Here is a 23,565-nt window from a genome sequence, read left to right on the forward strand (position 1 = left end):
AGGGTTTTGATGGTTTCCTGTCTCACATTCAGGTCCTTCAGCCATTTTGATCTTATTTTTGTGTACGGTGTAAGAAAGTGGTCTAGTTTCATTCTTCTACATGTTGTCCAATTTTCCCAGTACCACCTGCTAAAGAGGCAGTCTTTTTTCCATTGGATACAAAGCTGTCATCATCAAGACAGTATGGTATTGGCACAAAAACAGACACATAGACCAATGGAATAGAAAAGAGAATCCAGAGCTGGGCCCACAAATGTATGGTCAATTAATTTTTGACAAAGCTGGCTTGAGATTTTATCTCCATCTCTCTGCCCCTCTCCTGTTGAAGCTCAGTCTCAATCTCTCTCTCTCTCTCTCTCAAAAAATAAACATTAAAAAACATTAAAAAAAGAGAGCAAGAAAAGTGCTCTGAGGACCAGGGTCAGCATGAATCAAACCGCTCTGTTAAAAGGTCTAAGAAGAGAGTAGTGGGAAAGAAAAGAAGACAGTGCTAAGCATGATGGCAGGGAGGTAGAAACCAAGTTGCAGAAGAGGTTTGAGGAGCCCCCATATGGAATGTTGAATTTCAATAAAATTCAGCACAAATCCATCCCTCATGTGCTGAGAGACCAACCTACAAGTACCGACTCTTAAAAACCTCCTAATGAAAAAGACAAATCTTCATCTATTTACGGTCTGGGGCACTGGACAAGCCACGCCCAACTCCACAGTTTCCCATCAGCATTTCCTCCCCTTTTCAAATCTTGAGAGAGAGCCAGACTCACCTGGCATGTGAAGAAAGTCTCTAACATAAACTTCCCTTCTGTGTTTCCTTTCTTCCTTCCTTGTTTTGATGTCTCATATTTTATGTGATGACCTCAGAGAGAGAAGCTATTTATCCTTAAAACAAGGTCAGGATGCTATTAAGAAAAAGAAAAAAGAGATTTGGATAAGAAAGAGTTCTTAGAAATTTAGAGGTGAGAGCTAATATTATATACACAAATATAAAATTCACAAAACATGTGGGCAATAAGGAAATAACTTAAAACCTTTTTCTAAAATATAGGAAACTTTTCTCGCTCTCTCTCTGCCCCTCTCCCACTCACACGCTCTCTTTCTGCCACACACAAATAATAAACATTAAAAAATAAAGTTTTAAAAAGGGGAAGCACCCAGGTGCCTTAGTCAGTTAAGCACTTAACTTCGGTTCAGGTCATGATCTTACGGTTTGTGGGTTCAAGCCCCCCATCAGGCTCTGTGTAACAGCTCAGAGCCTGGAGCCTACTTCAGAGTCTGTGTCTCCCTTTATCTCTGCCCCTCCTCCTGTTTACACACACTCTCTCTAAAATAATAAACATTAAAAAAATTAAATATAGAGGAAACCAGAAGGCCAATCTGGGAGCCCCAACATCCCACTAACAGGTTTCAGAAGGTAAATATTACAAGGACATTTTCAGGCCTGAAGTACACATACGTCCACACTGAACAGGCCTCCTGAGCACAAAACATGAGAAAAGACCCACATGGTTGTAGAATTTCTGAGCACCAGGCAGCCAGTAAAAGGTTTTCCAATAAGGGAAAAAACCGGTCACATACAAATGATTAGGAGAAAGGAGGTCAGTGAAGGCCATCCCCAGTGCTATCAAGAGAGAATGTAAGCATTTTCTAAGAAGTCTTCTACAGGATGACTCCAACAAGAAAGAAGGAACGCTACCCCAACAACCTGGAATCCACCCCAGAGGGAGGGGAAGGAAATCCTCTGGCCAATGGTAAGAGTAAGTCCAGTGTGAGCAGTGGGCGTAGGGATAGATAACAGCAAGCAATTCAGGTGAAGCCAGAGGATGGGGACACACAGTAGACTGAGCCACAGGCGGCAAATTCCCTGGTGGGTTTGCTTGGGCTTGGGACAGTAGATGCAATAGCCAGACTGCCCAGGTTCAAACCCTAACTCTGGCACTCAGCGTCTTCTGCTAGTCAATGAGCCTTTGGGCTTTACATTTCCCATCGATAATGTGGATCATAATGTACCTACCTCATGAGCCACGGTAAAAATTAAATCAGTTACTCTACTCAGGGTGCTAGACGGAGCGCCTTGAATATCATGTGCCCTGGGAAAGCTGACTGTGTACCAAGAAAACAAAATGCATTGTTTTTTAACAGCAAATTCTCAGGTCTGAGTAAAATAATAATGGGATAGGAATGGACACCTGATAAGAGGCGCCTTGGCTCTACAGTAACTGTGCCACTGTCCCCGAATGCAAATCCTGACACCGCAGGGTAGCACACTGGAAGGATGGTCAAAGGATCCGAGGGACAAAACCACGTTCATAGAAGGTGAACGGAGGTAGCATTCTATTAGAATATGCAATTAAATATTAAAATGAAGGAATAAATATGTTTAAATTACTCCTGCAAGAGCCGACTGTGGTTAACTGTAGCCATTTGGTGCCATGAGTAATGACTAAATAAATTCATTGATTTATTTCTTCAAAGGAAACACAGAGGACCAGGTGCTTTGCAGTAATCCCAAAGCACCACCTGCAGAGAGGGGCCTCAAGGTCAGGGTCCGTGGCACTATCCACCGTAAGTCTGCTCGCTATGAGCCTGCCTCTGTGAGGCAGACCCAGGCCTGGAGCCCCCCTTCTTCTGGGAAAGCTTGTTTTCTGTTGGGAAAGGGGCCTGCTGGGGCGACTTGACCCATGTCCTACATGGTAGAAATCAGAAAGAAAAGTTCTCCCCCATTATTTTTTAAGTTTGGCCTGATACTATGGCCACTCCTTAAAAAAAAAAAAAAAAAAAAAAAAAGAATAGGGACCTGGGTGGCTCAGTCAGTTAAGCATCTGACATCAGGTTAGGTCATGACCATGTGGTTGGTGAGTTGGAGCCCTGGGTTGGGCTCTTCACTGACAGGTCAGAGCCTGGAGCCTACTTCACATTCTGTCTCCCTCTCTCTGTTTCTCGCCCGCTAATGCTCTTTCTCTCAAAAATAAACCTCTGAAATATGCCAAATAGGATATTTAAAGCTATGTGACTGATATATTAATAAAGGGATAAATATCCCTGTGGTGCTCTGAAATAGAGTATTGTCCCAAAGCTCAGGCAGCAGAATGAGAGAAGGCATACAGGTTGCCCACACAATGACAAAGTTTAAGTGACACCTGATTTTGTCTGAGCTCCATCTGAGGGGTTTTTTTTTTAAATATTTATTTTGGAGAGAGATACAGAGTGGGTAAAGAGAGAGGGAAATGCAGAATCCAAAGCAAGCTCCAGGCTCTGAGCTGTTAGCACAGAACCTGAGGTGGAGCTTGAACTCACAAACCGCAAGATCGTGACCTGAGTCAGCACAGAGCCTGTTGCGGGGGTTTGAACTCACAAACTGCAAGATCATGACCTGAGCTGAATGAAGTTGGGTGCTTAGCCAACTCAGCTCCCCAGGCAACCATGGGGGCTATCACTTTTCCACCTCAGTGACCATCTCAGGGACTTGCCTCCATCCCCAGAGATGCTGGTTCGTGGTCCTCAGCCCCAAATGGTCTCTTTGAGGGCTGAATAAAATCATAAGACTAAACAGCATGGAGAAAGTCACATTATGAGGCATGTTCCTGTCTGGGGGAGAGAGGTGTTGGGATTTCAGTGAAGGAACTGAAATGTCCACAGCGGAGCTAGAGCCAGCTGCTCCAGAAACCCAGAGGGGGACGGTGGGGTCTTGTGTTTTGTGCTGTATCTTGGCAACACTCCTTGGTGCTGCTAACGCACAGTGGAGACCCTGCTCCTTGGTGCTGGGCCTGGACGCAATCACCTTTCCAGCCATGTCAGGGGAAAAAAAAAAAAAAAACCCTGTGATAAAGTCACAGAGACCCCTTGCTCAGGTCACAGAAACACCAAGGCATGACCTGAAAATGATGTCCCACTCAAGATATAAATGAACAGGTATTTGATGGAATGCATGGGAAGTAAGGGTTTTTTTTTTTTTCAAGAGACAAAATAGGTACAGATAAAAATTTTTTAAGACCCTGTGAAATGGACTCAATGGCCTTGGATGGAGAATGCCCATCGATATTGGTGCTTTCAGTAATAACCAGGAGTGCCAAGGTTTGGATTTTCATTCCTTTTAAACATTTTCCTCTTGAAATGATTCATCCCAGCCATTTTTTTGGAGAAAGAATTTCTCTCATCTTTTCTTTCCTAGGCTAGATCTATGGTAAAAAGAAGTGGGGCTTGGGAACACATATTTAGGAAGTGCCCATTCTGGTGCTGGAATGACACATCACCCACATGGTCAATTTTAACCATGAAGGGACTGAAGCTTGGTTCAAACTAACTTCTACGATCCTATGGCTAATGAGCAGTGGAGGTAAGATTTAGAATGATGTTCTCCTGAATCTGAAATGGATGTTCTTTCCATTACACCACATTCCTTCTCACAAATCCAAACGCAGAGCTTTGTTTTCTCTTCGCAAAGATGTTGCACTCCATCGCTTCGTGGAAGTCCAGTAGGACAGTCCTGTAGTTTCCAGCTGTGAGAGTGAGTGCACTGGTCTCTCCCTGATCAATTAAGGTTTCTGCTGTGACATGTTTCTCCATCTTGCCAACTTCTTTAAAAATCTCCATTATGCATTGCTGCTTACCTGGCCCAGTGAAAGTTGGCAAGCACTGTGATCCTCACTTAATAACTCCAGTTACCCAGGGAATAGCCTGGATTAGAAGCTGTGATACCCAAAGCTCGTGGATTAGCGCTCTGAGTCTCCTGTCTGGACTCGATGAATAATTCAGAGGTGTGCTTGGTGGAAATCCAGTTAGGGGTCTGGCTGAGTTCATGGCTTCAGAGCTGTGACTTCTGGGATGCTACTCTTGCCTTGGCTTCCTCCTGGCTCTCTGACTATTTCTCCTTAGAGGCCAAGGTCTCATTTCCCGATCCTTTTAAGAGTTGGTTTAACTCAAGGTTCTGGTCCCCGCCCTCTTCATTTGGCCAAAAATTATGTAACCCTTCCTTACGTGCACATGGCAACTGCCTGTTGGCATTGGGGTCTATGTCTGGCTCGGCCTCAGTTCCTGGACGCCCACTGGTCACCTCTCCAGGAAGCTCCCCTCCTGTGGTTCTAGCTCCTTCCTCTCTTCCTCCATGGCTCCTTCAGCCACACGGTTAATGGCAGCTTCCAAGGTGCTACTGATGTATAGGTTACCTCATGGCTCCCTGGTTGGCTTTCCAGCTCTTCCATCACCTTCTGTATTAAGTCCCAACAGTTTGCAAGAAGCAGAGGATGGTTTTCCTGGCTCTCTCCTGACCCACACAGACCACCACCTTAGGCACAAGCTACACGAACAGCACATGATGGATTGGCAGGAAAGGAACTGATCACAACAGGTACTAGAGAGAGCTAAGGATCTCTGGGAGGACAAAAGACCCAGAGGCTACAAAGGAAGAAGGAGCAGGGTTCAGAAACCTCCACGTAGGACCATTCAGGGAAGCGATGCTATGTGGGGTTGTGCTACTGATACTGGATGCTGGAAATTTCCATTCAGATAGTGGTCTCTAGACCATCTGTCAATGGGGTCAATTCTGGGCTTTTCCTTCCTTCAGGACATTAGCTTCCAATTTAGGGAGTGGAGTGCATGCATCTGATTAGCAAAGTCCACGTCAGGTATCCATCCCCTGATGCAAGGTTATCTGACATTTTCAGTTCCCATTATGAAACGGGCTCTGTATAGGCACCAGAATTAGCCAGAGAGAAGATAAGGATTTGGATGTCGAGTAGACATTTCAGTTTGGGCAGACATTTAGAGAAGGATTCAAATGTAAGTGATTTATTTGGGAGTTGGGGGACCCCTGAAGTCACTGGTTGGGAAGTGGGGAAAGATGAAGGGGTGACTGGGTGAGGGTCAGGTGAGTGTCTAACTCTTGATTTCAGCTAAGGTCATGATCTCATCCTTCATGAGTTAGAGCCCTAGCACTGCGCTCTTTGCTGACAGTGTGTGGATCCTGCTTGGGATTCTCTTTCTCTCCCTCCCACTGGCACTAGTACTCTCTCTCAAGCTAAATAAACTTAAGGGAAAATAGCAGCTATTGAAGGGTAAACTACCAATGAAGCTCTTGCCATTGGGAAACCGTAATTCCTCAGAGCCGGGTAGGATGTGAAGCAACTGGATAGAGCTTAATTCCCCATCATGCCCCCAGGCGTGGCCTGAGTGGGCTTTGGCAGCTGGCAAAGGCATTCTGGCAAATACACTCAGGGATTGGCAGTAGAACGTTGGGTAGATGTGAACTGAAGAGGTGACAGAGAGCGTGGGCTGCATCTTCACAGCCACGGTCAGCTTGGAACTGCTAAGCCCTGAACATATAACTGTAGACAAGAGAAAAGCACACATTCCTGGCCTCCCTAAGCCAGTGCTCTTGAGATGTAGACTGGTGAGCAGGCAAGGGGGGCAAGAGCAGTAATAAGGCAGCCTCAGGACCTCAGGCTGGACCTGTGGACTATAAGACCCTACTCAATTTTGAATTCCAATAGCCTGGGATGGTTCTCTATTCAATATGTGGTTTCTGGCTCAATAATGAACGGCTGGGCACATTCATTGTCTCTGTTTATCACTATACCCAAGTAAGGTAGGTATGTCCCCATTTTACAGGGAAGAAAATAAGGAACTCCTAACAATTCCTGTCTCAGCTTTGAAGTAAGGCCACCAAACAGGTTGCTTGTCTAGCATACCCCATTCCCAAGCCTGGGTGCTCCCGATCAGAGAACTGACCTTCTAGATCGCAAATGGTAACTCTTTCTTGTATATTTTCAGGAGCAGAGTTCTTTGGGAGCAGAGACTATGTCTTTTCCAGCATCCAGGCTCGTCCTGACACACGGATGATTTTCTGAATGGCTTGGATAAACGAAGACACTCAGTGGTGGTGAGTAACTTGACTGGTCACAAACTGCAGTCTCCCAAATATAGCCGGTACTTTGCTGAGCATCACACAACGTGTCTGTGTGCCACAGACAGGGGGCAACTAGAAATTTAAGTGGGCTTGAAGACTGCTATTTTAAGGTGAAAATAATGGGACAGGAAGGATCTGAGAACTTCCCCTAATCCGCAGCCTGAGGGATGAGCCAGGACAACTCCAGCCCTCCACGATGGAGAAAGTTCTTATAAGACAAGGCCCTATTTCCAAAGCTGTGGCTGGACTGGACAACCCTTAAAATTCCCTATAGATTTACCTAGAGATTAAGTTAAAAACCTTAGAATGTAAAAGTCCAAGTGTTTGCTCCAGCACCAAAACCTAATTGACCTTATCAGCTTACTACACCCAAATAAAGTAGTTGAAGGAGCACGGACGATTTATCCAGTACCTTAAGACAACTGTGGAAGAGTCATCTCAAATTCGCACTGTCCTATATACACGGAGCCACATTCAAAATGGAGGGGACCTAAAGGACCTTTTCTTCCTTATCACCTTCTTACTCTTTCCTTTTTGCAAAATCAATGGGAGTCATCTATCCTCTGTGTGTGTACTTTCCCCATATCCTTAATTCTAAAATGGCTAAGAAGCAGCATAGAATTAGTAACTAGTACCAGGGGGCGGGGACAGGAAATGCAGACAGAATTTACAATGTACCCACCCTGATTTTAGACTGCTAAAATGTGCCCCCCCCCAAGAAAGTCCCAAAATTGAAAAAAAAAATGCTAATTAAATATAAACTCTTCAAGTGACACTAATGTAAAGGCTATATTTTTTTCCCCAATGAGATTGTTAGGAATAACTGAACAGCAGTGGGAACAACAAAAAGAGATTTCACAGAAATTACAGCTTTGAGCAGGTAAGTACACATTTTTAACTTTCTTCAAAGCATGTAAAATACTTGGATTGGTTTATTGCAAAAGTACTCACCAGGAGCGCCTGGGAGGCTCAGTGGGTTAACCGTCCAACTTCGGCTCAGGTCATGAGCTCATGATTCATGAGCTCAAGCCCCGTGTCTGTCTCTCTGTCAAAAGTAAATACAATTCTTTTACAGAATAATTCTTCACCAATCAAAAGGTACATATATAATCATGCAAATGCTTTGAGAGTGTGAACTTTCCTGGTAACCAGTGAAGTAGGATCTAGTGTCTACTTTGGCTCTTTTTCTTGTGGGGAAAAAAAAATTAGGTCTGTGCCCCATCAGTTTTTAAATGGAAATTTATACCCTCAGCCAATCAGATTCATCGTTCCTGAGTCATCCCTTTGACTGAATCTCTGATTCAGAAATTCAGATGTGAACATTCGGGTGTATCTCATGTGGCTGTCAGCACTAAAATATGTTGCACAGGAAGTCCTGCCGCAGTACCCACCATGAGGGTTAAAATGACAACCAAAAGCAAAACCCCCTTGTCCAAAGGGCCGGCATTTCATGACTCCCTCAAGGATCTCCATATATACCCCAAAATATCACAAGAATCAAGGGCAGGAAAATGCCCAATGAAGAGAAATTAGGTGGCCCTGATGCTCTGTTGACCCTCCTCCTGAGCCCTATGCACCATCAGAGTCTATCTTAACACATGTCTCCAAAAGGCCACTCCAGACAATAGAAACAGAACTTCAGAACTCTTTGCCTTCCTTGCTGAGGACTGAATATTTCAAGCCCTGCGTACCCCCCATAGCGGTTGTGCCCAGGCTGCACTGAGCTATTCACCTCTGCTTGGGGGGCGGGGGGGGCCAAGCCTTTGTGCCCTCTACCTGGAAGTATCTTTTATCTACTCTTCAACCTGTGGAAACCTTATTTATTCTTTGTGGCTCTACGCAACAATTGCCATTTTTTGCCCCATTGCTGACTTCTAACCATAAACAATAGTTCGTAATTGTTTATTCTAGAAGTTCCAGCAGAAAGGGCCTGGAGAATATAAAAAAGTGCTACCCAACAATGATAACCATCATCAGATAGAACATGTATATATATAAGAAAAATATTTTGGCACAAACACAAAGCTAAAGAGGGAAATGCTGAGATTTATGAACTAGAATTCCTTCCCCCCATTTATTTCTCAAAGCAATAGCTTCTCCTATAAAGTGAATCAGTATATAAAAGTTTAGTGGAAACCTGAGTTTATACTGTAAAATGTTTACCAAGTATAGAAATTGAGTCATAATACCATTTTGTACTGAGCCACAGTAACTTCTATCAAGGCAAGACCCTCTTCACAAAAATTATTTTAGGAGTGAGTGAGTTAGCAACTATTCTAGTTCAATCATTCCCAGCCAGATTATAAGGGGAAGTTTAAAGACTGGCATTGGCCGGACCGCAGCGTCTTTGGGGAGGGAGCCCCAACCTCCTAAAAAAGCACCAGGCTGACTATCGTCACTGATCAACTGTCTGAGCTGGGGATATTAGCCCGTGTTCCTCACAAGTATAGGGCAAGGAACAGAAATATCTGGACACACAATATTTGAATTCCACGGAAGCAGGGACAGGCTTAGCCCTCAGTTCACTCGTTACAGGAGGAAAGGGACGGCCCAAAATGTCAACGAATTTCTCCACCACAAAATACTCACTCTGTCTTACCAGAACTACCTCCTGGTTGTCTTCAGCCTCAATAAGAAAAGACTGGGGCCAAGACTTTGTTAAAATTCAATCTGACTTATCCAGCCCTGAATCATTTTGTGTTGCAGATGAATTGCCGGAAGAGCTTAGTTTTTCAGGCCTCTGTTATACAATGACCTCATCTTCTGACATGAGGCAAGAACTTGGATTGGTTCAAAGAAATACAAAATGACAGTAATAGGGTCTTTAAAAATTAGAATCCCTGCAGGTCTAAGATACAACTGGTTTGGGACTACCAATTCACATCATGAATTAAGATTCCAATCTAGCAGACTGCATTAATTGGATGTTTTATGACCATTTTCTAAGTGCTCCTCTATGGGTAATCCATACATATCTGGTGATTACCTGTTAGTCACCTGTTAATATGTTCTGTTTATGCATGCCCCAGTCAGGAGGACACTGGGGATATTAATGAATGAACCAACTCCAACCCTAACAAACAAATAAGGAGAGGAAGGCACTGGACTCTCAAGCACTACGATAAGTTCAACAAAGCCTTGTTCCTAGAGGGACTGGCAAGTAATAAGGACACCTCTTTGCACTAAGGAATCCCTGTGCTCTTGGCATTTGAGAAAGCTTAGAGATAAAAATTAAAATGCAGAGTCCAACCAAGCAAAGGTAGTCTTCCACCATCCCTGCAATGCATCAATCTGCTTTTTTGGCTAAGCTAAATTTGACAGTTCACGTGGAAACTAATTTAAAACTCATGGCTGAGCTAGGCATGGGAAATACAAGATGAACATCTTTTGGGTTTCCTAGGAATGTACAGCTTCCACCATGCCGTGTGTAGGGTGTGAGGGTGAAGTTCCAATACTCACATGCAGCTGGGCAGCTGAGAGAATCGGGCTCACTTTTCACATTTTCTCTGCAGGTATGTGGTACAGATGACCTCCAAAAGGCGAGAATTTCTTGGAGCAGGGTGTCTTTGCCAAAAATGGCCACATTAATATTGCAGACCCTGTCTAGAGGAGGAGGTAGAGTCTAAGTTTCCTCTCCTGGGATCTGGGTGATGCTTTGTGAGCACCACCAACATGCCCGCCCCGCCAAGATGAAGACAGTGGTGTGGTAGAACTTTTAAAGTTAGGTTATAGAAGCTGCTATGGCTTCTACCTGATTCTGCTTTGGGACACTCACCTGGGAGAGATCAGCGACCCCATGGGAGGGCCCCACACCTGTCCCTGCCAACCGCCGGCATCCACCGGCAACACGCATGCCCCTTCTGAGAATTCTACTCTTCAGTCTTCAGGTCACCCCACCTGCTGCCACGCAGAAGCTACACAATGTGCTCACCGTGCCCCACCAAAACTGCAAGCCTGTGGACAAAATAAATATTGTCAATATCTTGAGCTACTGTTTTGGGGTGATCTGTTCTACAGCAAATGGAGTGCTTATACTATTTTTTGTCAATAGTTTAAGTCCCTTTTCATCAGGAAAACAATTCAACAGTCATTTAGTAGGCATTCATCTATTGTGATATAGCACTCGTAATAACTCCCTGCTATCCTCTGTGTTGGGCCCCATCTGGCCAGCATCATGTGAAAACCATGCTTGTTCATGGTAAATTCTTCCTTGAAAGGTTATAAAGTACATACTTCTAAAAATTTGCATCTTTCCGGTTTTCAGTAAAAAAGAAAAAGGAATGTCCCTCAGACCCTTCTCCACACACATCCCCGGAGCACATCTTAGACTTTTCCCCTGTAGAGCATGAGTTTCTTTTTTACTATGTTGTCAAAGCAAGCCTAATGCTGATTATGATGACATTGCCAATTTCTATGTGCCAGGCACTGCAGAACATGGGTAGCTTGAAATTGGCCAACGTGGGAATCTTCAGAGCACAGGCACTGGAAAAAATGAAAAATCAGAGCTTTTGTTTTAGCAAAACCAGTTGTTAAATTTACCAGCAGGGACCACGGTTCTCTCTGCTTATTACTACATCTCCAGCACCTAGGACAGTGGCCAGCACAGGGAACGCTCCAACTGCAGGCTCAGACAATATTCCAGCAAACACACTTCTAAAATGCAAGTTCGAATTATTGTTTTCACACATTTCTTAATTTGTATCATTAGATTACTCTCTCTCTGGGTCAACAGAGCCAGGGACCTAGCTGAAGCGAGCAATTCACAGGGAGCCCCAGTAGTCAACTTACCCTGGCAACAATGAGTACAAACCTCAGAACCAAAAAGCATCATCCATTTCACCTCCTTTACCACATTTTGTCATACTCGAATGTTTTCTCAGGAGTGACCTAGTCAAGGAAAAAAATTAAAACACATACAGAAGTACACGTGCACTGGGGGTAGATTTGTGTGTGCACACGAGGCATGTAGACCTTTGGGGAGGAGTCTACATACATATTAAATATCTTTAAACAGAAATGGGGTGAGGGTGTGTGAATAATGCAATATAAAAATGAAAGCAATCCAAGCCTTGTCTGTCAGAGGAAGGAAATCATATCTGCAAAATGGTTGCCTCCACAATTAATTACTCAGATAAGTATAAGCAACGTAGGCACTTTAGGCATAAAAGACCCACAGCAAAGTGGTAATGACCCGGTTGGGGACAAAGGCTTTCCCAAAGAGCAAAACTATGGACATTATTTAACCATCATGACCCGCTCCAGATTTCGGGTCACTGACAATAATTATGATCTGTACAATGATAGATGCCTACATGGCACTTCCCCAACTTCCATCTCTGCTTAAAATGCAAGTGCTATCCAAAGCAGATTTATCTTTTCAATTAACCTTCTCATCAGTTCCAAGAAAATCTTGGGGGACAGGCTGGAGATGAAGGATGGTGAATCGGTTTTGGTTTACTCACCAATTACTCTTCAAGGCTAATCCATGCCATTGCTGGGCTAACAAATGGGCATCTAGTTGAATTCTTTTTATCCTTTTTTTTTTTTTTAATTCCAGGAAATGTTAGTAATCTCAGTTCTGTTTCTATGAAGAAAATGAAGGGTATTAAAAGAAACGTTGTGGCTTTGGTGAGGGTCCTGCTTCCCTACTGGAAAGGAGATATTCTGTGATTCCCAGCTTTGGAGAACTAGCAATAATTTCCACCACTGAAAACACAGTCATCTTTCTGGTAGCATTTCCAAAAGCAAGGACTCCGGAAAAATCCACAGAAGTCAGGAGAAATCTTTATAGTCCCCCTGTAGAAATCAAAGAGAATGTAATTAAGGGAATGTCTAAGAACATTTCTGGCATGACAAAGCCTTTTCAGATCAGCAAAAATAAATTAACTTGTTAAGAAATCTTAAAGGGTACAAAAAAATCAAAGCCAGGGCACAATGTGGGAGTCCAAGGATGAGTCAATATTAGAAACACCTAATTCACTAAATTCCAAGTCAAAAGAGAAACCACCTCTCCTCCTCCTCATTCTTTCCCCCTTGCCTTGCCAAATGGTTCAGCCCAAAAGCTATTAGGCGGGTCCCAGAAGAAGTGGGAGGGTGTTAGGACATGAGAGGTGGGTTTGATCACACAGGTGATCTTAAGGATAGGAGAAAGCAGGTTTTTTATTCCCGGGGAAGGAAGTTACAAATGGGGAAAGGGAGAAAGCTACAATAAACCTATGCCATTGGATTGGAGTAAAGGTATCACTCTAAACTCAGGGTTGTCTCTAGATGGTTGGATGTAGAGATGGATGGATGGATGGGTGGACAAATAAGAAAACCCTGTAGACATACATGTCCACATAAGCATACATATATTCTCTAGCTCAGTCCACTAAGAGGGGCTTAAAAGCAGTGACACTCAAAGAGTACTCAACATGCCAAGATGACTGAGGACTCCAGCAGAAGCAGAGAATTCATAGCCATGTAGGTAATAAGCCCATCTTACTCTCTGATATTTAGACAAAGCAAGAATGCTGTGCTCAGTTACAAGGTAACACTTAAAGAACAGATTGCCAGGACAGTCCAATAGGTCCTATGATGAACAGCTAAAGGAGATGAGCAGATTAATGTACTGAAAAAGAAGAATTAAGGGAAATATAAAAATATTTTTCGAATTTCCAATTGGCTGTCATGAGAGAGATCAGTTTCATTATCTCCATGGTTCCAGAAATAGAACAATGACCAATGCATAGAAATTTCCCAGGTAGCATCTAGAGACAAAAAAACTGTTCCAACAATTACACTCACTCCAGAGAGGAGGAAGAGGAGGTGAATCACGCTTATAGGTCTTCCCTCAGAGATTTCTAAAGACTCCTTGGGGCTGTTACAATGTAGATTCCAGCTGTGGGTAAAGTTTTGACACTGAAGACCTTGGAACTCCAAGTGAGGCCCGTGGACCAGCAGCACTGACATCACCCAGAAGCTCAATAAGGATGTGTTGCGTTGCTTCCAACCCTAGACCAAGTGAATTAGAACCAACATCTTCACAGGATCCGTGTGATTCCCAAGCACATTCAAGAGTGAGAAGCAGACCTTGAAGATGTCCGGTCACTCTCCAGCTTCTCCATCCACTTAGGTTTGCAGTCTCCTTTTGCTACTCCTTTCACCTTGCATGACCTACTAAGTAGCCATTTAATAATTACTTATTAAAGGCAGAAGACCTGAGGGTGATTTGGGATAGAATGAACTTCCAAATTAGTGTCATCTAATAAATGATTATATAGTGGACCCTTGAATAATGGCAGGAGTCAAGAACACCAACTCTCCATGTCGAATATCCTTATATAATTTCTGACTCCCTCCAGATCTAATAGCCTGTTGACTGGCAGCCTTACTGATAACCTAGATAGTCAACACATATTTCGTATACATATTATATACTGTATTCTTAGAGTAAGCTAGAGAACATGTTAGGAAACTCTTAAGAGCAAATAGTTATAGTACTGCAAAGAAATCTGCATATAAGTGGAGCCATGCACTTCACAGCTGTGTTGTTCAACGGCCAACTATATTCTTTTTTGGTGGGAATTTGGGGGTGGGAGGTCCTGCCACTGAAGGTCACAGACAGATGGGTGTGAATGCCGTCATGCATCCTCTCCTTGGACCAGAAGCTCTCGCCTTTCTCTCGGCTTGTCTTTTGTTAGGCCTGTACCCAGGTGGGAATTTGAGCCTCCTGTCTACTCTCTAGGACTGTGTACAGCGGGAAAATGACATTCTGCCTTCCGAGTAGCCTATGTGCATGCAGTAGCGTTATCTTCCAGGATCGTCCTATTCTTGTAGAGACAGGACCTTCCACCTTTCAACAGCCAAGAGTCTAAAATTTCAAACAAACCAAGAGTAGACACACAGCCAGACCTCATGTGTAAGATGAGAACTGGGACATTTAGTGATGACTAAGTGGTAGGAAACCAGGCCTCACTGCTCGGGCAGCTTCAGCCTCTTCCAGTCTTCAACGCCTCACACGTGAGGCTGTGGAACAACCACCTGCTCCCAGGGCTCCTCCCCAACTCCACACTTTCCCTGGGCCTTCAGCCAGAACATCCTCAGGCTATGCCCTGGCGTGGATAACCTCTGCTCATCCTTCAAGACTCAGCTCAGGACACATCTGCGCCTCCAGCCAGTACGTCTTCACCCCCAGGGTGCCTGACAGGCTGCCCCGAGCTCGTTCCCACAGCACCTGTACCACCGTAGACCAGTGCCGTCCAACAGAGGCCGCATACTTTTAGATTTTCCAGTACTACAATTTTTGAAATTTTACTTTTCTTGTTTTTTTGGAGACCGTGAGTGAGCAGGGGACAGGCAGAGAGAGAGAGAGAGACAGAGAATCCTAACCCTGACAGGGCTCAAACTCCTGAATCATGAGATCATGACCGGAGCTCAAATTGCGAGTTGCTCACTTAACCAAAGGGACCCAGGAGCCCTGAATTATTATTTGTTTTTTGGTAAGGAAGAAGTTACAAAGTAGATGATACGATACTATACATAGAAAACCCTAAATATACCACTAAAAATTATGAAAAGAATTATGGGAGCTGGCCACACAGAGCCTGCTTGAGATTCTGTCTTTCCATCTCTCCCTGGCCCTCTTATGCTTGTGAACATGTCTGGTCTTTCGCTTGCTCACTCTCAAACATTTAGAAAAAAGAATTCTGGGCAGTTGCATGAGACAAAATAACACCTGGAAATCAGCTGCATTTCTTTTTTTAAAATTTTTGTTTAATGTTTATTTTTGAGAGAGAGAAGGAGACACAGAATCTGAAGCAGGATCCAGGCTCTGAATTGTCAGCACAGAGCCCCATGTGGGGCCAGAACCCATGAGCCATGAGATCATGACCTGAGCTGAAGTCACAAACCTAACTGACTGAGCCACCCAGGTGCCTCAGTTGCATTTTATACACATAAGGAAATAGCAGGGAGTAAAATTAAGAAAACAATTCCATTCACAATCACACCACAAAGAATAAAATACCTAGGAATACATTTAACCAAGGAGGTGAAAGACCTGTCCTCTTAAGGTTATAACATGTTGATGAAAAAAACTGAAGTTGACACAAATAGGTGGAAAGGTATTCCGTGCTCCCGGATTGGGAGAACCAGTATTATTAAAATAGCCATGATACCCGAATCAATCTATACGTTCAGTGCAATCCCTATCAAAATACCAATAGCATTTTTCACAGAGCTAGAATAAATAATACTAAGAGTTGTCCGGAGCCACAAAAGACCCAAAATAGCCTAAGCAATCTTGAGAAAGAACAAAATTCGTGGTACCACATCCCAGATTTCAAGGTATACTACAAAGCTCTAGTAACCAAAACAGTGTGGCATTGGCACAAGAAAAGGACACAATAGAGCATCAAGAGATAAACCCACAGTTATGGCATCACATAATCTACAACAGAGGAGGCAAGAATATACAAGGAGGGAAAGACAGTCTCTTCTATAAATGATGTTTGGAAAACTGGACTGCTTACACCATACAAAAACAAATCTCAAAATGTATCAACGACCTAAATGGGAGACTTGAGATCATCAAACTCCTAGAAGAAAACTAGGCAATAATCTCTTTGACACTGGCCTTAGCAACATTTTTCTAGATCTGTCTCCTCAGGCAAGGAAAACAAAAATAAAAATAAACTATTGGGATTACATCAAAATAAAAAGGTTTTGCAGAGCAAGGGAAGCCATCCACAAAACAGAAAGGCAAACTACTGAATGAGAGAAGATATTTGCAAATGACATACCCAATAGGGGTTAATATCCAAAACATATAAAGAATTCCTGCAACTCAACACCAAAACACCTCAAATAATAGGATTAAAAAGTGAGAAGATGTTAAGAGACATGTTTCCATAGAAGACCTACAAACGGCCAACAGACACATGAAAAGATGCTCATCACTTACCATCAGGGGGATGCAAACCAGAACCACAATGAGGTTACCTTACCCCTGACAGAATGGCTAGAATCAAAACGGCAAGCCATAGCAAGTGACAATGTGGCGGAGAAACCCTTGCGCACTGCTGGTGGGAACGTAAACTGGTGCAGCCGCTGTGGCAAACAGTATGGAGGTTGCATGAAAAATTGAAAATAAAAACACGATATATCCATTAATTCCACTGCTGGGTGTTTACCCAAAGAAAAAGAAAACACTAACATGTAAAGACTTATGCGCCCCTATGTTTATTACAGCATTATTTATGATAGGTAAGATGTATACACAATCTCAGTGTCCTCTGATAACTTAGTGGATAAATAAGATATAGTATGTACAGATGTGTGTATAAATGCACATATATATGAATATATATACATATAACATATGGTCCTAGATATAGTAACATATATGGTCCTAGAGAGCATTACATTAAGTAAAATAAGTCAGAGAAAGACAAATACCATATGATTTGTTATATATGGAGTCAACTAAAAAGGAACAGACAAACAGCAGAAAAAGGCTTATCAATGGGTGAAGGGGAGTGGTAGGCACATGCTTCCAGTTAACAGAACGAATATGTCACAGGGATAAAAGCTACAGCACAGGAAATGCAGTCGACGGTATTGTGACGGCATTGTATGGTGACGGAGGGTAGCCACCCCTGTGGGAGCACAGCATAAGGCAAAGACATGCGGAATCACTGCTGTGCACCTGAGATCCATGTCACACTGTGTGTCAAGTGTAGTTCAATAAAAAAATATAATCATATATTTAACCCAGCATACCCCAAATGTTGTTTCAATAGGTGATCAATACTGTACTAACAAGTATTACTTTTTTTAATTTTATTTTTAATGTTTTATTTTTGAGAGAGAGAGAGACAGACAGACAGACAGATAGCATTAGCAGGGGAGGGTCAGAGAGAGAAGGAGTCACAGGATCTGAAGACAGGCTCCAGGCTCTGAGCTAGCGGTCAGCACAGAGCCTGATGCACGGCTCGAACCCACTAACCATGAGATCATGACCTGAGCTGAAGCCAGATGCTTAACCAACTGAGCCACCCAGGCGCCCCCAAGTATTACTTTTTAATGTTTATCTATTTTTGGAGAGACAGAAAGAGCAGGGGAGGGGCAGAGAGAGAGAGAGACAGAATCCCAAGCAGGCTCTGCACAGACAATGCAGGGCTCTAACCCATGAACAGTGAGATCATGACCTGAGCTGAAATCAAGAGTCAGGCACTTAACCAACTGAGCCACCCAGGCGCCCCTATACTAACAGTTATTAATTAGGGATTTTACATCCTCTCTTCAAACCAAGTCTTCAAAACCCAGTATAGAGTTTATATGTAGAGCACATCTCAATTTAGTCTCGGCAGCTACATGTAGCTGGGGGTGAGCGTATTGGGCAGCCCAGCCTTAAACTGGTATCATCTACATACAGGTCGGCCTTCCCTACCAGAGGGTGAGCTACTCAAGGGCAAGGTCAGCATCTTACCTGTACTATCACCAGTGTTCTATCAGTGCCCACGAGGTACTGAGCACTCAGTAAACGTTTACTAAAGTGACCTGAAGGCATCTTGAGAGACGGTAGAATCGGATGCTCAGATTAAGATACATACTTGTAATAATTACAACAATAAGAATAATAGCTAATATTTTATCTGTTCTGTGCTATGTATCTATCAATCAATCAATCAATCTATCTATCAAGTAGGCTTCACATCCAATGTGAAGCCCAAGGTGGGGTTGAACTCAGAACCCTGAGATCAAGATGGAGCTGATATCAAGAGTTGATGCTCAACTGACTGACTGAGCCACTCGGGCGCTCCTGTGCTCTTGAGAGGCAGTATCTCATTTAGCCCTCACAACAAATCCATATAACTGTGTTCTATTATTACTTCTACTTTATGGGTAAAGAAACTTGCCCCGACTCATACAGCTGCTAAGTGGAAAAATGAGGATTTCCGGAGATCGTTCTAGAAAAACAATGGAAATGGCCACTCCACACGCACACATGCGCGCACGCACACACACACACGCGCGCGCTCACCCCACGATAAAGAAAAAGTTGAAAAGAATGGATCTGGAGATGAGGTAAGCCTGCCCCAGAGTCTCCTTCACCAGCCCCCACCGTCATCTTCTCCAGGGCTCAGTGACCTGCTGAATTTTGCCATTTTCAAAGGTTTTCATTTCAACCAGTGCTCCCTGTCTTAAAATTTAATATCTCTCCTGTTTGCCTTCTAAGCTGGTTGCATTCTGCCTGTCTTGTCAAACCGGCAGCAATTTCCACAAGCGACTTCAGGGAGTAAAGTCACCTTTCTCAGTGGTCCGCTTTCACCGTATGAGGCAGAGGGGTGTACCCTGCTTCCCTGCACCCCCTCTCCCCAGAGGGCCCCCAGTCCTGCTGCCCTGCACACGACGGAAGCAATCTCTGATGTGTGCTTTTGTGTAGATCAACTAGGCTCAACTGTGCTGCAGCAAAGTGAGGCAGACTTCAAATTTCGGGGGTGGGGGGTGATGTGCGTACAAAAATCCCGTTATCTCTAAACCGCAGGAATCAGAAGCACATCTGGCAAAGGAAATAAAGTCGGAGAGGTAAGGAAGGAATAGATGAGGAGAAGCCTTGAAAACAGGCAGCCGTGGAGAAGATCCCGGGAGAGTTTCTCAGCATGGGTGTGAGGTGATGAAAACAGGGATTTAGGAAGATGAAGTGCAGGCAGGATGGATTGCAGAGAGGGGCCGGGATCTGAGAGAGGCCGTCATCCAGGCCCAAGGAGGAGACGGAGGCAGAGAGCCCCGGACCGAGAGCAAGCCCGTGAAGGAAGGAATCCACAAGTCCACATCCATTACCATCTGCCCAGCCTGAGGTCACTTCACTACCAGCTTACTACCCGGCTTTCTTTGCTGGTCTTTTCTCTTTTTTTAATGCCCTCACTGTACTTGGGAAGGCAAAAATAAGCCTGTGAGGAGCTCAAGAGTTTCATTAAACCGATAATAAAATTCCATCTCTGCGGAGATCATGATTAACTGTATGCGTGCCCTGCTGAGCAAATGGCCTTCATTGTGAACATGGTACAGCAGAAATGGAGCTCAGAAAAATGTACCTTATGCCCTTTGTCACTGAATAAACGAACCTAATGAAAACAGAAGAGATTTTCAGAGCAGCCTCCTGTGGATGAGCCTCTAGGACAGAAGAGAAACAAGAGCCCCATCTGGAGAGAGCCCCAAGGCCACTGCCGTCCAGGACCCACCGCACCCTGTCCACGTCAGCTCCTAGAGCGACAGGAGGGCCAGCACCGCTTACCAGAGCCATGTACCCCCAAGTGCCACGTTCTTTAGCTCTGGTTCCAATGGTCCAGGGACTCCAAAGTTATTTTCATTCAAGTTCAGGTCTGGAAAGAGCCGTGCAGAGCATCTAAACCCATCACTTAAGAATGTTTTCAAACTGGGTCACCCAAGTGGCTGGTTGGTTGAGCATCCGACATGATCTCATGGTTTGTGACTTCGAGCCCCACATGGGGCTCACTGCTGTCAGCACAGAGCCCGCTTCAAATCCTCTGTCCCCTTCTCTCTGCCCCTCCCCCACTTGTGCTCCCTCCAAAAGAAACATTTCAAAAACCATATTTTCAAGCTGCACACCTTCTTTTCCCTGCTCTGACCCCCATTCCCTGCTGGCACACGTGTGGCAGGCTCTCAAGTCTCCCCAGGACCCCGGGGCTGAAGAGAAAGCAGTTTGCCAACTACGGCAAAGTCCAGCATTTTGGTTTTGTTTTGGCATCTTATGACCGATGCAAAATTAAAGCTCAGGAAATTAAAACAGGACTTCCATTTCCAGACATAGGACATATAGAATAACCTGAAAAGCCTCCTTCTAGAATGCTAGAAAGCCTCCTTTAGCTAGGATGCTAGCTGTATGCAAATACTCATCTTAGTGCATAAAAAAAAGTCTCAAAGACAAAAACTCCTCACTTTGAAAATGGGTCTAACCTATGACCCAGAAATTCCACGTGTAGGTACAGATCCCAGAATAGTGTGGATCCAATTCTCAGTGGAGACGGGTCAGAGGATCACTTTAGTAAATTGCAACCAGTGTATTTTTTTTAGAGCAGCCTAAAGTGGATTATAAATGAATAGAAAATAAGAGTATTATTTTGAGGAACTTTTATTCCACACATACGCATAGACACAAACATAGTGTATATATATGCGAGGTTTCCATGCACAGTATGTCCTTAACTGTGGGTGTAGACAGAACATTTTGAAAAAGCGTTATCTTAGAGAAACTTTCGTATGTGGGCATAGGACATGGGGAAGAATCCTAACTGAAGCGTTGCTTATCTAATTGCTCAACAAGAGAATGGTCGTGTGTTCATGAAACACCGTAACACAGAGTAGTTAAAATGAACGGATCAGAGCTATGTTGCTGAAATCTAATGCTAAATTAAACAAAAAGAACAAGCTGCACAACATATACAGTGTGCTTCCTTTTATTTAAAGTTTTCAAACATGCAGAATGCAGGCGGTGCCGACTGCTGAGAGATGCAGGTGTTCACAGAAGATGTATGCAAGTATGCAGATTCAAGGCCGCGTTTGTCTTGGGGACTGGAGGAAGGCAAAGGGAATCAAGAAGGAATCCACAAAGTACTCAACTAGGTCTGAAGTGAGCTGGTCAAAATGTTAGGATAGCCCAGAACTCAATGGTGGCACACAGTTTCATTACTGTGTTCGCCCTATTCTTCCCTTGATTAAAAATCAAAACAAAACAAAACAAAAAAACAGGGGCACCTGAGTGGCTCAGTTGGTTTAGCACCTGAGTTCAGCTCAGGTCATGATCTCACAGTTCGTGGGTTCGAACCCCGCATCAGGCTCTGTGCTGACAGCTCAGAGCCTGGAGCCTGCTTCCGGTTGTGTCTCCCCCTCGCTCTCTGCCCCTCCCCCACGCATACTCTGTCTCTGTCTCAGAAACAAAAGAAAATAAAATTAAAAAAATGTATTTGTAGGGGTGTCTGGGTGATTCATACAATTAAGCATCCCACTTTTGGTTTCAGCTCGGGTTATGATCTCACAGTTCGCGGGTTTGAGCCCGTGCATCGGGCTCTGCACTGACAGCATGGAGCCTGTCTCCATCTCTCTGCTGCTCTCCTCCTGCTCGCTCTCCCTCAAAATGAATAAACAAACATGAAAAAAATGTATTTGTCAGTCACATGTACTCACCGAGTCCAGATGGCTGTTGGGGGCAGGGTCACCTGGGAGAAGTCCAGGGCCAGACCTTGGTTCCCGATGCACTTGTCTTTCCACAGGGCTCCCAGTTCATGATCTGTCTGCACATGAAGGATATGCATCATTTTGGTCCTCACCCTCATACTTCATTTTTACCTGAGAGATACTATTTCCCACAGCCCACCAAGGCCACATCTGCTCCGGCCAGAAATAGCACACGGCGCACTCACTATGCGAGGCTGAGCGGCTGATTCACAGTTTGTGTCTTGGCTCTGTTTTCCAGCCTCGCTCGTGCATTGGGGGGAAAAAATGCTGAGCCACTGAAAGGTCAGTAGAGAGATGATCTAAACAAAAAAGTATAAGCAAGAGAGAGAGAGAGAGAGAGAGAGAAAGGGGAGGGAGAATCTGTTCTGTGTGAGGAAATATACAGATTTACAGGTAGCGATCAAATTAAAGTCAGATTATTACTGAGAAACCTTAAGCAAACAGGGTGTATTTCATATGATAGGACTAACTTGAAACAGTACCCTTTTTACAGCCTTCAGACATGAATCCACAATCCAACAAAAGCGAGTTCGTTAACTTTTTTCCTGGTCTACAAAAAACGAAGGGTACCTTGCCAAGGACTGGAGGGTCGTACCAGGGATTGATCACACTTGGGAAAAGTTCAGGCACTGGTGTTTATCACTGGACCTTTCCTAGTCTTCAAGTTACATAAGAGGCTATGACTTCTCTTTATCCTGTAAGCGTAACTTCCAGGCGAGCCTTAGCTTTTCCGGTGGGCGAGCCAGAACCTTCTGCTGTTGCAGGGGTGACAGTGACAGAAAAAGAAAATACCCTTGTAGTAGAGGGCCTGGAGCAGATCACTCTCCAGAGTCAAGCTGGGAGCGGCACATGACTGTATCTTGTAGATACTTCTCACCCCCGTCATCAGGAACTGTGAACTAACTCTTTTCAGACTGCTGGAGAAAATGCAGAATTCTGTGGCAGAGTTCTTTCTGCTGTGTGGTGAGCAAACGGGGCAGCACTGGATGGTTTACTGAGCACTTTCCTTTTTTCAATGCTTTACCTCTTTTACCAACTTTCCAGGAAGGTACTCCTGCTAGCCCCATTTTACAGCTAAGAAAATTGAGGCAGCACAAGGTTGAGTGACAGATGGCTCTGGTCACCCAGAGTCAGTGCTGGAGTAAAGATTTGGACGGAGCCCATGGGTCCTAATTAATGGACTGGGCTTTTACATGCCCCACTGTGTCCGGGAGGTGGCATTTAACCAAGTGGAGGCAACTTTTGAGATGACAGCACTGAGTTACGTTAGGATCCATGGGGCCCTGCCTCAGCTCCGGGGGCTGAAAGGGGAGGTAGTTCCCTAAAAATCAGAGCCCTCTCCCTAGAACACCTGCTGTGCACCCCACTCAGCCTGAGTTATGGCTAACTTCTGCTCTGCCCCCCACTCCCCTAAGGATAAAAGT

At 44.2% G+C, this 23,565-nt stretch overlaps 3 long non-coding RNA genes across 6 annotated transcripts in view; 1 reads left to right on the plus strand and 2 right to left on the minus strand.

Annotated features, from left to right (window-relative positions):
* LOC115276200 overlaps window positions 1-7,891 on the minus strand; it is an 11,116-nt gene extending 3,225 nt beyond the window's left edge. Inside the window, exons 1-2 of the long non-coding RNA XR_003901852.1 lie at window positions 7,853-7,891; window positions 765-899 (exon numbers count right to left, since the gene is read on the minus strand). This is a non-coding gene — a long non-coding RNA (uncharacterized LOC115276200). The remainder of the gene's footprint in view (window positions 1-764; window positions 900-7,852) is intronic.
* Window positions 7,722-10,888, plus strand: LOC115276201. Of its 2 annotated transcripts, none has more exons than XR_003901854.1 (2): window positions 7,722-7,781; window positions 10,782-10,888. It is a non-coding gene; the product is annotated as an uncharacterized LOC115276201 (long non-coding RNA). The 2 variants fall into 2 exon arrangements; XR_003901853.1 differs by lacking the exon at window positions 7,722-7,781 and adding an exon at window positions 10,324-10,413.
* Window positions 7,912-23,565, minus strand: part of LOC115276196 — a 28,693-nt gene continuing 13,039 nt past the window's right edge. The window contains exons 1-7 of one of the 3 annotated variants that reach the window (XR_003901849.1): window positions 22,712-22,887; window positions 22,091-22,197; window positions 12,364-12,485; window positions 11,712-11,788; window positions 10,677-10,855; window positions 10,361-10,504; window positions 7,912-7,946 (exon numbers count right to left, since the gene is read on the minus strand). This is a non-coding gene — a long non-coding RNA (uncharacterized LOC115276196). Of the gene's footprint in view, window positions 7,947-10,360; window positions 10,505-10,676; window positions 10,856-11,711; window positions 11,789-12,363; window positions 12,486-22,090; window positions 22,198-22,326; window positions 22,435-22,711; window positions 22,888-23,565 lie in introns of those variants that run through there. The other 2 variants (XR_003901850.1, XR_003901848.1) reach the window with 2 other exon arrangements.

The sequence above is a fragment of the Suricata suricatta genome, chromosome 13 (genome assembly GCF_006229205.1).
Source record: "Suricata suricatta isolate VVHF042 chromosome 13, meerkat_22Aug2017_6uvM2_HiC, whole genome shotgun sequence".
NCBI lineage: Eukaryota > Metazoa > Chordata > Mammalia > Carnivora > Herpestidae > Suricata > Suricata suricatta.